The sequence below is a fragment of the Podarcis melisellensis genome (assembly GCF_964234715.1).
Source record: "Podarcis melisellensis genome assembly, chromosome: 15".
Taxonomy (NCBI): Eukaryota; Metazoa; Chordata; class Lepidosauria; order Squamata; family Lacertidae; genus Podarcis; species Podarcis melisellensis.
This window is the reverse complement of record NC_138532.1, coordinates 11,651,063-11,659,931: the sequence shown is the minus strand read 5'-3', so window position 1 is coordinate 11,659,931 and position 8,869 is coordinate 11,651,063. Positions and strand designations below refer to the sequence as shown.

Genomic DNA, 8,869 nt, shown 5'->3' with positions numbered 1-8,869 from the left:
CTGAAGACAGGAGGAGACTTCAAGCCATGCCTGGGAGGGGCCTCTGTTGGTGGAGGCGATACAGCAATGTTCCTGTTACTTAACAACCCTTTGCTCTGTAATTGAACTCTGCTCTTTGCCCCATAGTTACTTAATAGGGTTCTTTTTTATGAGTATCTTATCAAAAGCTTTTGGGAGGAAACTAGGGGCATGTTAAGAAGAACCCTGCAAGGCAAAGGCCTATCAGGTCCAGTTTCCTGTTCCCACAGGGACCAACCAAATGCCACAAGCAGGATATGCATGTAATAGCAACTAGTATTCAGAGGAAGACGATCTCGGTTGCTGGAAAAATATATATAGCTATCATTCATGATAGCCATCGATAGCCCTATCCTCTATGGATATCTCTAATCCATTTTTAAGCCATCCCTGGCTTAAAAGGAAGCCATAAATAGACTGTGACAACAGGGTCGGGCTCTGGGGGTTAGTAGTGGACCCCCTACTTTGGTGGTGTTATGTACTGAGTTGAATAGGATCCAAAATGCAGCAGTCCGATTGGTCCTAGAACAATGGGATTCAGAATGCAGCAGTCTGATTGGTCCTAGAACAATGCAGCAGTATGATTGGTCTGCAGGAGCCACCCAATCCAGCTCCAGATGGAAGTGAATCCACAACCTGATTGGCCTACAGGAGAATTCCGGAATTAGCCAATCACATTCAGCACATTGTGTAAATAATGTATATAAAGCAGATACTTTGAGGGGACATTCTTTTCCTCCTCACTACTATGAGCTGAATAAAGAGCATGAAATCCACTCTTGACTCTGAGCATATTTCAGGTGGTGACCTCATCAGATGCCCAGCAAATACCCATCCTGATGCTGGCTTTTCCTCCAGCTCTCAACTTGTTTCAGTCCACGCTTGGTTCTCACCTTGTCTTCAAGTTCCTGGCTCTCCCGTCTCACCAGAAGATGCCACAGTTAGAGGCAGGGCTTTTTTTTCAGCCAGAACTCTCTGGAACTCAGTTCCGACACATCTAAGGTGGGCTCCGTTGCCATTCTAAGAGAACGAGGGAGTTGCTCGTGGTGAGTTCCATCACCTCTTTCTCTAGAAAAAAATACCTCTGGTTAGAGGTAGGAGAGCATCATGTCCTTAGATGCTCTCAAATGACATCTTGGTAATCTATATGCTGACTTAAATGTTTATGTACATTTAATGAACTCTTGATTGTTATTTATTGATTTTAGTGTTCTGCCACAGTTATATATCTTATTTTGCATTGTTATCGTATGAACTGTATTTGGCCTTTGATTTTTGTGTGAACAGCTCTGAGCGCAGATTTTCTTGTGGAAAACATGGCACATAAATAAAAGGACAGAGGCAATGTCCTAGCCTCCTTCCATGCTCCCAAGGGACTCTACCTGTAAATTCATTTGCTAGGTAATATTGATGATGATGATGATGATGATGATGATGATGATGATGATGATAATAATAATATTTATTATTTGTTATTTATACCCCCACCCATCTGGCTGGGTTTCCCCAGCCACTCTGGGCGGCTTCCAACAAAATATTAAAATACAATAGTCCTTCAGATATTAAAAGCTTTCCTAAACAGGGCTGCCTTCAGATGTCTCCTAAAAGTCTGATAGTTGTTTTTTCCATTGACATCTGGTGGGAGGGCATTCCACGGGGCGGGCACCACTACCAAGAAGGCCCTCTGCCTGGTTCCCTGTAATTTGGCTTCTCGCAGCGAGCGAACTGCCAGAGGGCCCTCAGTGTCTGGGCTGAATGATGGGGGTAGAGATGCTCCTTCAGGTATACTGGGCTGAGGCCAGCACCAACACTTTGAATTGTGCTCAGAAACATACTGGGAGCCAATGTAGGTCTTTCAAGTTATGTGGTCTCAGTGGCTGCTCCCAGTCACCAGTCTAGCTGCTGCATTCCGGATTAGTTGTAGTTTCCGGGTCACCTTCAAAGTTAGCCCCATGTCAAGCTCACTGCAATAGTCCAAGCGAGAGATAACTAACATGCACCACTCCGGCAAGACATTTTGCAGGCAGAAAGGGTCTCAGCCTGCATACCAGATGGAGCTGGTAAACAGCTGCCCTGAACACAGAATTGACCTGCACCTCCATGGACAGCTGTGAGTCCAGAATGACTCCCAGGCTGTGCACCTGGTCCTTCAGGGGCACAGTTACCCCATTCAGGACCAGGGAGTCCTCCGCACCTGCCCACCTCCTGTCCCCCCAAAACAGTACTTCTGTCTTGTCAAGATTCAACCTCAATCTGTTATCTGCCATCCATCCTCCAACCGCCTCCAGGCACTCACACAGGACATTCACTGCCTTCTGATTTAAAGGAGAGGTAGAGCTGAGTATCATCCGCATACTGATGAACACCCAGCCCAAACCCCCTGATGATCTCTCCCAGCGGCTTCATGTAGGTTCATCTTACCAGATTTTTATACAGCTACCTATATTTTCTAATTGTCTTTTTCTGTTTTAACAATAACAGGGCCCCAGGCCCACGCCCATGGGTGGGTTGGGACACAGGGCACACAAGCGAATGCAATGCTACCACACCTGTGGGACATGACCTGTTCCTGTTTTTGTGTGAAGACATGCACACTTTCTCTTCTCCCGCAGTTTTTTTGTTCCACCTGTAGTTTAGAGCGATACCAGAATCAAAAATACATCCTGTGGTTCTACTAAACAGCTTTTAATGGCAGTTACATAACTTTAACTCTGTGTGAGAAGGTTCCTTCCAACCCAGCCCATTTGATTGAGCAATACCAGCACTTTAAAAAATAATCATCATCCTACTGTGTTATGGCAGTACTTGAGGCAGTGCTGATAAAAGACAGCTACCTGTTCTGCTGGACATGAGCCAGTTCCTATCCCAAAGGCACTCAAGTCGCCCTCAAATGCATGTTGTGAAGCCAGCCTATGATGAAAGAGCAGGACTTGCATTAGCTAGTGTGCCAGTTCAGTATCTCCTTTACATACATGGTGTCAGGGACGGGGCAGAGGAGGAATGGTGGAGACCACCTTCCCAGCCTGACCCTTCTAGAGAAGAAGACAGTTCAGAATTACAACAGGGGTTTGAGGGAGATCACAGCTCAGGGGAAGATGAGGGGGAAAGTTGGGAAGTAATGGGAGAGGAGGAGGAGGAGGCAGAGGTGACACAGCTGGCTGACATGTTAGCACTAGAGAGCCAGTGTGGTGTAGTGGTTAAGAGCAGTGGACTCATAATCTGGTGAATTGGGTTCGATTCCCTGCTCCTCCACATGCAGCTACTGGGTGACTTTGGGCCAGTCATACTTCTCTGAAGTCTCTCAGCCCCACTCACCCCACAGAGTGTTTGTTGTGGGGGAGGAAAGGAAAGGAGAATGTTAGCAGCTTTGAGACTCCTTAAAGGTAGTGGGATATCAAATCCAAACTCTTCTAGAAGCATTCCAGACCCACCATGTCCCAGAACCCGGCGAGCCTCAAAAGTAGAAGAGCAAAAGGCTCAGAAGCAAAGCTGTAGAAGGGATGACAAATGAGGAAGTGGAAGAGAAGGGGAGGGGAGATTTACTCGGGGCAATGCCATTCTAAGAGGCTGCATTCCCAAGCCTCTCTCTGTAAATATTGAATAAAAGCAGTTGGTAAGGACTTTTCCCTGTCTTATCCGTTCCTGGCAACCTGCTGTGGGGGTTAGTTCCTTGACCACCTGACACATGCCATGGCTTAGAGGGTGTCACAGAGTTGAAGGGGTCCTTGTATGTCTCTGTCTGTCTCAATCACTCCCTCTCTCTCTCTCTCTCTCACACACACACACACACACACACAGACACACTGCTTCATGCAGGCAACCTGAAGCAAGAGGACTCCCAACACTTTGTTGTCCTGCGTGTGCAATAAAACTTCCTGTTAAGTTGTGGGTGAACATATCAGACAACAGAGTGATTCTTCAAACAGCTCTTGTTTATTCACAGGGCAGAACAGAACAGAACTGAAGGGTTCAGCCAACCTGTTTATATAGAGCTCAACTACAATGTAACTGTAAACAACTTTCTGTAACTATCCAATCACTGAACGTCACTTTCAATTCCTTATTTGCATACTTGGACCTGAGTGAAAACTATCTACAGTATCCCCCTGCTGGCCCAGGGTGAGAAATTCAGTACATAACACTTCCAGTGAGGGACAGTCTGCCACCTCTCCAGCTCATTGCTTCCATTGCAGAACTGCTCACAGATTACTGTACAGTGGTACCTCGGGTTACAGATGCTTCAGGTTACAGACTCTGCTAACCCAGAAATAGTACCTCGGATTAAGAACTTTGCTTCTGGATGAGAACAGAAATTACGCAGCAGCGACACAGCGGCAGTGGGAGGCTCCATTAGCTAAAGTGGTACCTCAGGTTAAGAACAGTTTCAGGTTTAGAACGGACCTCCAGAACAAATTAAGTTCTTAACCCGAGGTACCACTGTATATGCCTTTGCTTTCTCACGGTTTTATAAGTATTATTGTATCAACCTCTGACAAGCAATTTAAAGATGGCTAAAACTGCAACAGACATGCACACATCAAAATGTATGGATATTTTAAATCCATAGGAAGTGTTTGTATGTTATAGTATCTACCTCCAAAGATAACACAGACATAATCATAGGAATGGGTGAATTTGTTTGTTTTGGTCCTCTTGGTTCCTTGTTTTTCCTATCTTAAATTGAGAGCTCCACATTTCTGCAGCAGTTTCCAGGTTGTTGTTGCTTTGAAGAAATCCACCAACATTCCAGGATGATTCTCTCCTAAGAAACACATTTGTAATGCAATTTTGACAAATATATGTATGGTTGCAAGCAGTTTCCCCCAACTGAATGCATTCTCATACGTTAGCTTTGCTAGTATATGCACGGCCCAAAACAGGATTTGCACCCCTACAAAGAGAAAAGCGTACCTCCAATTTCCATTAAAAGTTCCATAAAATCAGCGTATGTGTGCAAATTTATAATTAATTACCATAATTCAAATATAAATTCAATACACCTCTCCATAAAGGTAAAGGTACCCCTGCCCGTACTGAGGCATCTAATTATAAGCCTGCATTTTTATCAAAGCTTATATATTTCAATCAAGGCTTGTATTTTAAAATGAGCTTAAAAAGGATTTTCAAATGTTTCATGCCAGGCAGAAAACCTTGGCTATCCTCCTAGATAAGTGGCCCCCTGATTTATAGCAGGAAAAACAATTCTCAAAGTCATAAAAAAAAAAGGGAATTACATACACTGCCCTTGCAGGTTGAGAAAACACAATTAGGAATGGGCAAATAGTAAAATGATACTATGGGCCTCTCTTAAACCTTGAGCTAAATTTTCAAAAGCCAGGAGCAAATGGGGAAAAACATCTAGCTGACAGAAAGAGCATTTTTAGGAAATCTTCTAAAGCTGTTTCTTTCTTAAACTGAGAGAGTTAAAAAGGGCAATAAATGTTGGGAAAGGCAACTGGCTTGGCTGGAGAAGAAGCTTCTTCCTATTTTATTTTGAGGCTGGAAAGGGGGAGGTGTAAACTAAAAGAGGCTTCTTTAAAAGCTGTTTTTTACTGAGTTCCTTCCTTTTTACTTTACAAAGGTTTTATTCTTTTAAAAGGCTACCTATGATAATGTATGAAATATATTAGCTTAAATATATTGGCTTAAATGTAATTATGCAAAGGATTTAAGAAATGCTAGATTCTTAGAGTCATATTGCAATAGGAGACCAGAGGGGCAAATGAGCCTAGCCCCCCTTGCCAGACAGGAGACGCCATCGAACACTCCTGATATATAGTTGTCAGGCATTTGTTTAAAAGACCCTCAAATGAAGGAGATCTTTCAATGATGATTAACTCAAGATCCTTGAAGATAAAAATTTAAGATTAACCATTTGTTTTAGAAGGCAATAGGGCAAGGAGGGCAAGAGGTGAGCTGGTAATTAAGATTCCATGTAAGATATATTATTACTTATTTGTCATTTATATATAGCTCTTTGTCTCCCTTATAAGGATAGAAGGAAATGGGTGTATCTATTGTGATTGGTTCTAGCAAACAACCAATAGGAATTTCAACCAGGCTGATTGGACAGAGGCAGCCACAGGAGGAGCAAAGGGGGCTGGATTAAGGGAATATAAGTGCTGGCCAGAATGGCAGGAGGGCAGGCCAGAGCTTGGTAACCATATACCACTGAGCCTCTCATTTATTTGTCTGACAAATAAATTATTATTTTAATTTCTCTATTGCTGCGTTGAATATTTCATTCCAGCTAAGCGTTAACCACAAGCAGAGGTGCTACAGTACGGGCCGGTCTTGACAGACTCTAGGGTTGTGCGCTCATCTCACTCTAGAGGTCGGGAGCCAGCGCTGTCCGGAGACACTTCGGGGTCACATGGCCAGCGTGACAAGCTGCATCTGGCAAGCCAGCGCAGCACACGGAACGCCGTTTACCTTCCCGCTAGTAAGCGATCCCTATTTATCTACTTGCACCCGAGGGTGCTTTCGAACTGCTAGGTTGGCAGGCGCACCCTGACGGGAGTGCACCCTGCCGCGGGGATTCGAACCGGTGACCTTTCGATCGGCAAGTCCTAGGCACTGAGGCTTTAACCCACAGTGCCACCCGCATCCCCTTACACCTCCCCATAGCAGGGAATAAAGCATGTGAGAGGTTTGCCTGCTCAGTCTGCTGAGCAGGTACTGCTAACAACTGATGAGCCACTTGCAAGTTTTTTGCTTTCCCTTTTTGTGGTTCCTTATTATTAAACCAGACTTGGTCTAGACAGCCCACAAACACAGGACACCTCCCAGCCTGGAACAGACTTCTGCAAAGCAGGACATGTGTGTGTAAGGATCAAGTGTGCTTAAGGTAAACTGTGCTGGTCCAGGGGGGAGGTTACCGTGGGGCGAGGTCCAGGACCTGAGTTGAGAGTCGGCAGACAGTCCTCCTCGGGTGAAGTGGGGTCTACAGCGAGAAGCCGGGCAAGGACAGGAACTCTGGGGGAACAGGACTGGATGCTGGCCGAAACAGCTCTTCGACGACGTTGCTCCCGCAAACTGGGACCGGGCTGACTGGCCTTTATCTTCTCTGAGGCCAGGGGCGGCCCCGGCCCCCAGGAGACCCGCCTCTCCTGGCCTTAAGGCAAGCACTCCTCCTGGGAGAAACCAGTTCCCTTCGCCTCTCTGCCCTGAGCCTCTGCAGTTCAGGAGAGGCTGAAGGGTTACTGGACCCAGGGGGAGACTCACCTGTAGGCACTGAGTCCTCAACCACCTCCGGGGCCAGAGTGGATTCACCTGGTGCCTGCTCCTGAGGATCCGGCACAGGTGTAGGCGCTTCAGAATCAAGGCCCTGCCCCAGCTCAGCCGGCCCTGGAGGCGGGGACTCCTGTGCAGGCTGGGATTCCTCCAGTTCAGCCTCTGAATCGGATTCCCAGGCCATCACATAAACTAGTGACCATTCACAGCCACAGTACTTGAGTTCCTAACTCTGCTGTGCTGCGTTACCTTGCATAGCAATCCCAGTCGCAACCAGTTTTCTCTCCCACAGTGCAAAGGTGGGGAACCTCTGTACTTCCATGCACCTGAGACCAGCCAAGGCAAAGATGATTTCAGCATCTGATAGAGCAGGGATGTGTCAAGGAAAAAGAAAAAGAAAGCACCGTTTTGCATACAGTCTGCACATGCTAATTTACATGTATGGTGGCAAACTGAGAAATGCTATAATTTAAATTGGCATTCATATCAACATAGGGGTGAAGACCATGAGCAGGTTGCCTCTGTGCCTCCCCATCTACTATCCGCTGGTGAGCAACTTCAGGGCCTCTGCTGATCCTTTCAATGGTTCTGTACAGTGGTACCTTGGGTTAAGTACTTATGGTAATTTGTTCTGGAGGTCTGTTCTTAACCTGAAACTGTTCTTAACCTGAAACACCACTTTAGCTAATGGGGCCTCCAGCTGCTCCTGCGCCACCAGAGCATGATTTCTGTTCTCATCCTGAAGCAAAGTTCTTAACCCGAGGTACTATTTCTGGGTTAGCAGAGACTGTAACCTGAAACGTATGTAACCTGAAGCGTATGTAACCCGAGGTAGCACTGTATCTTTAAACGAGACTTGGATCAGGCAGCTGTTCAACAACAACAACAATTTATTATTTATACCCCACCCATCTGGCTGGGTTTCCCCAGCCACTTTGGGTAGCTCCCAAGGGAATATTAAAAACACAACAAAATATCAAACATTAAAAACTTCCCTAAACAGGGCTGCCTCCAGATGTCTTCTAAAAGTGAGATAGTTGTTTATTTCCTTGACATCTGATGGGAGGGTGTTCCAAAAGTTTGGGCGCCATGACCAAGAAGGCCCTCTGCCTGGTTTTCTGGTTCCCTCGGTGCTGGACCTCAGTGTCCGGGCTGAACGATGGGGGTGGAGACGCTCCTTCAGGTATACTGGGTCAAGGCTTTAGGGCTTTAAAGGTCAGCACCAACACTTTGAATTGTGCTCGGAAACGTACTGGGAGCCAATGTAGATCTTCCAGGACCAGTGTTATATGGTCTCGGTGGCCGAGTCTAGCTGCTGCATTCTGGATTAGTTGTAGTTTCTGGTCATATTCAAAGTGTGCATTGCTGTAGTCCAAGAGGGACCGTTCTCCAACACACTTCAAACAATGCTATCTATAAAGTTGGGTGCATGGTCACCCCACCCAGTGCTAGCAAATATAAGACATACCAAATCTCTTCCATTGTCTTCACCATCCATACTGATTGTCAGGGAACTGCCATCGGAGACAGGAGTGGAGGGAAGGCTCTCCAGCGATGCCGGAGAAGGGCCCAGCAGGGAGAGAGGGAACTCATCCACTGAGGAAGGAATTCAGCGTGA

At 46.1% G+C, this 8,869-nt stretch overlaps 1 long non-coding RNA gene across 1 annotated transcript; it reads left to right on the top strand.

The window, feature by feature from the left end:
• Window positions 1-420: 420 nt before the first annotated feature.
• LOC309358306 lies at window positions 421-3,897 on the top strand. Its single transcript, XR_014163435.1, has 3 exons — window positions 421-486; window positions 819-1,064; window positions 3,835-3,897. It is a non-coding gene; the product is annotated as an uncharacterized lncRNA (long non-coding RNA).
• The last annotated feature ends 4,972 nt before the right edge of the window (window positions 3,898-8,869 follow it).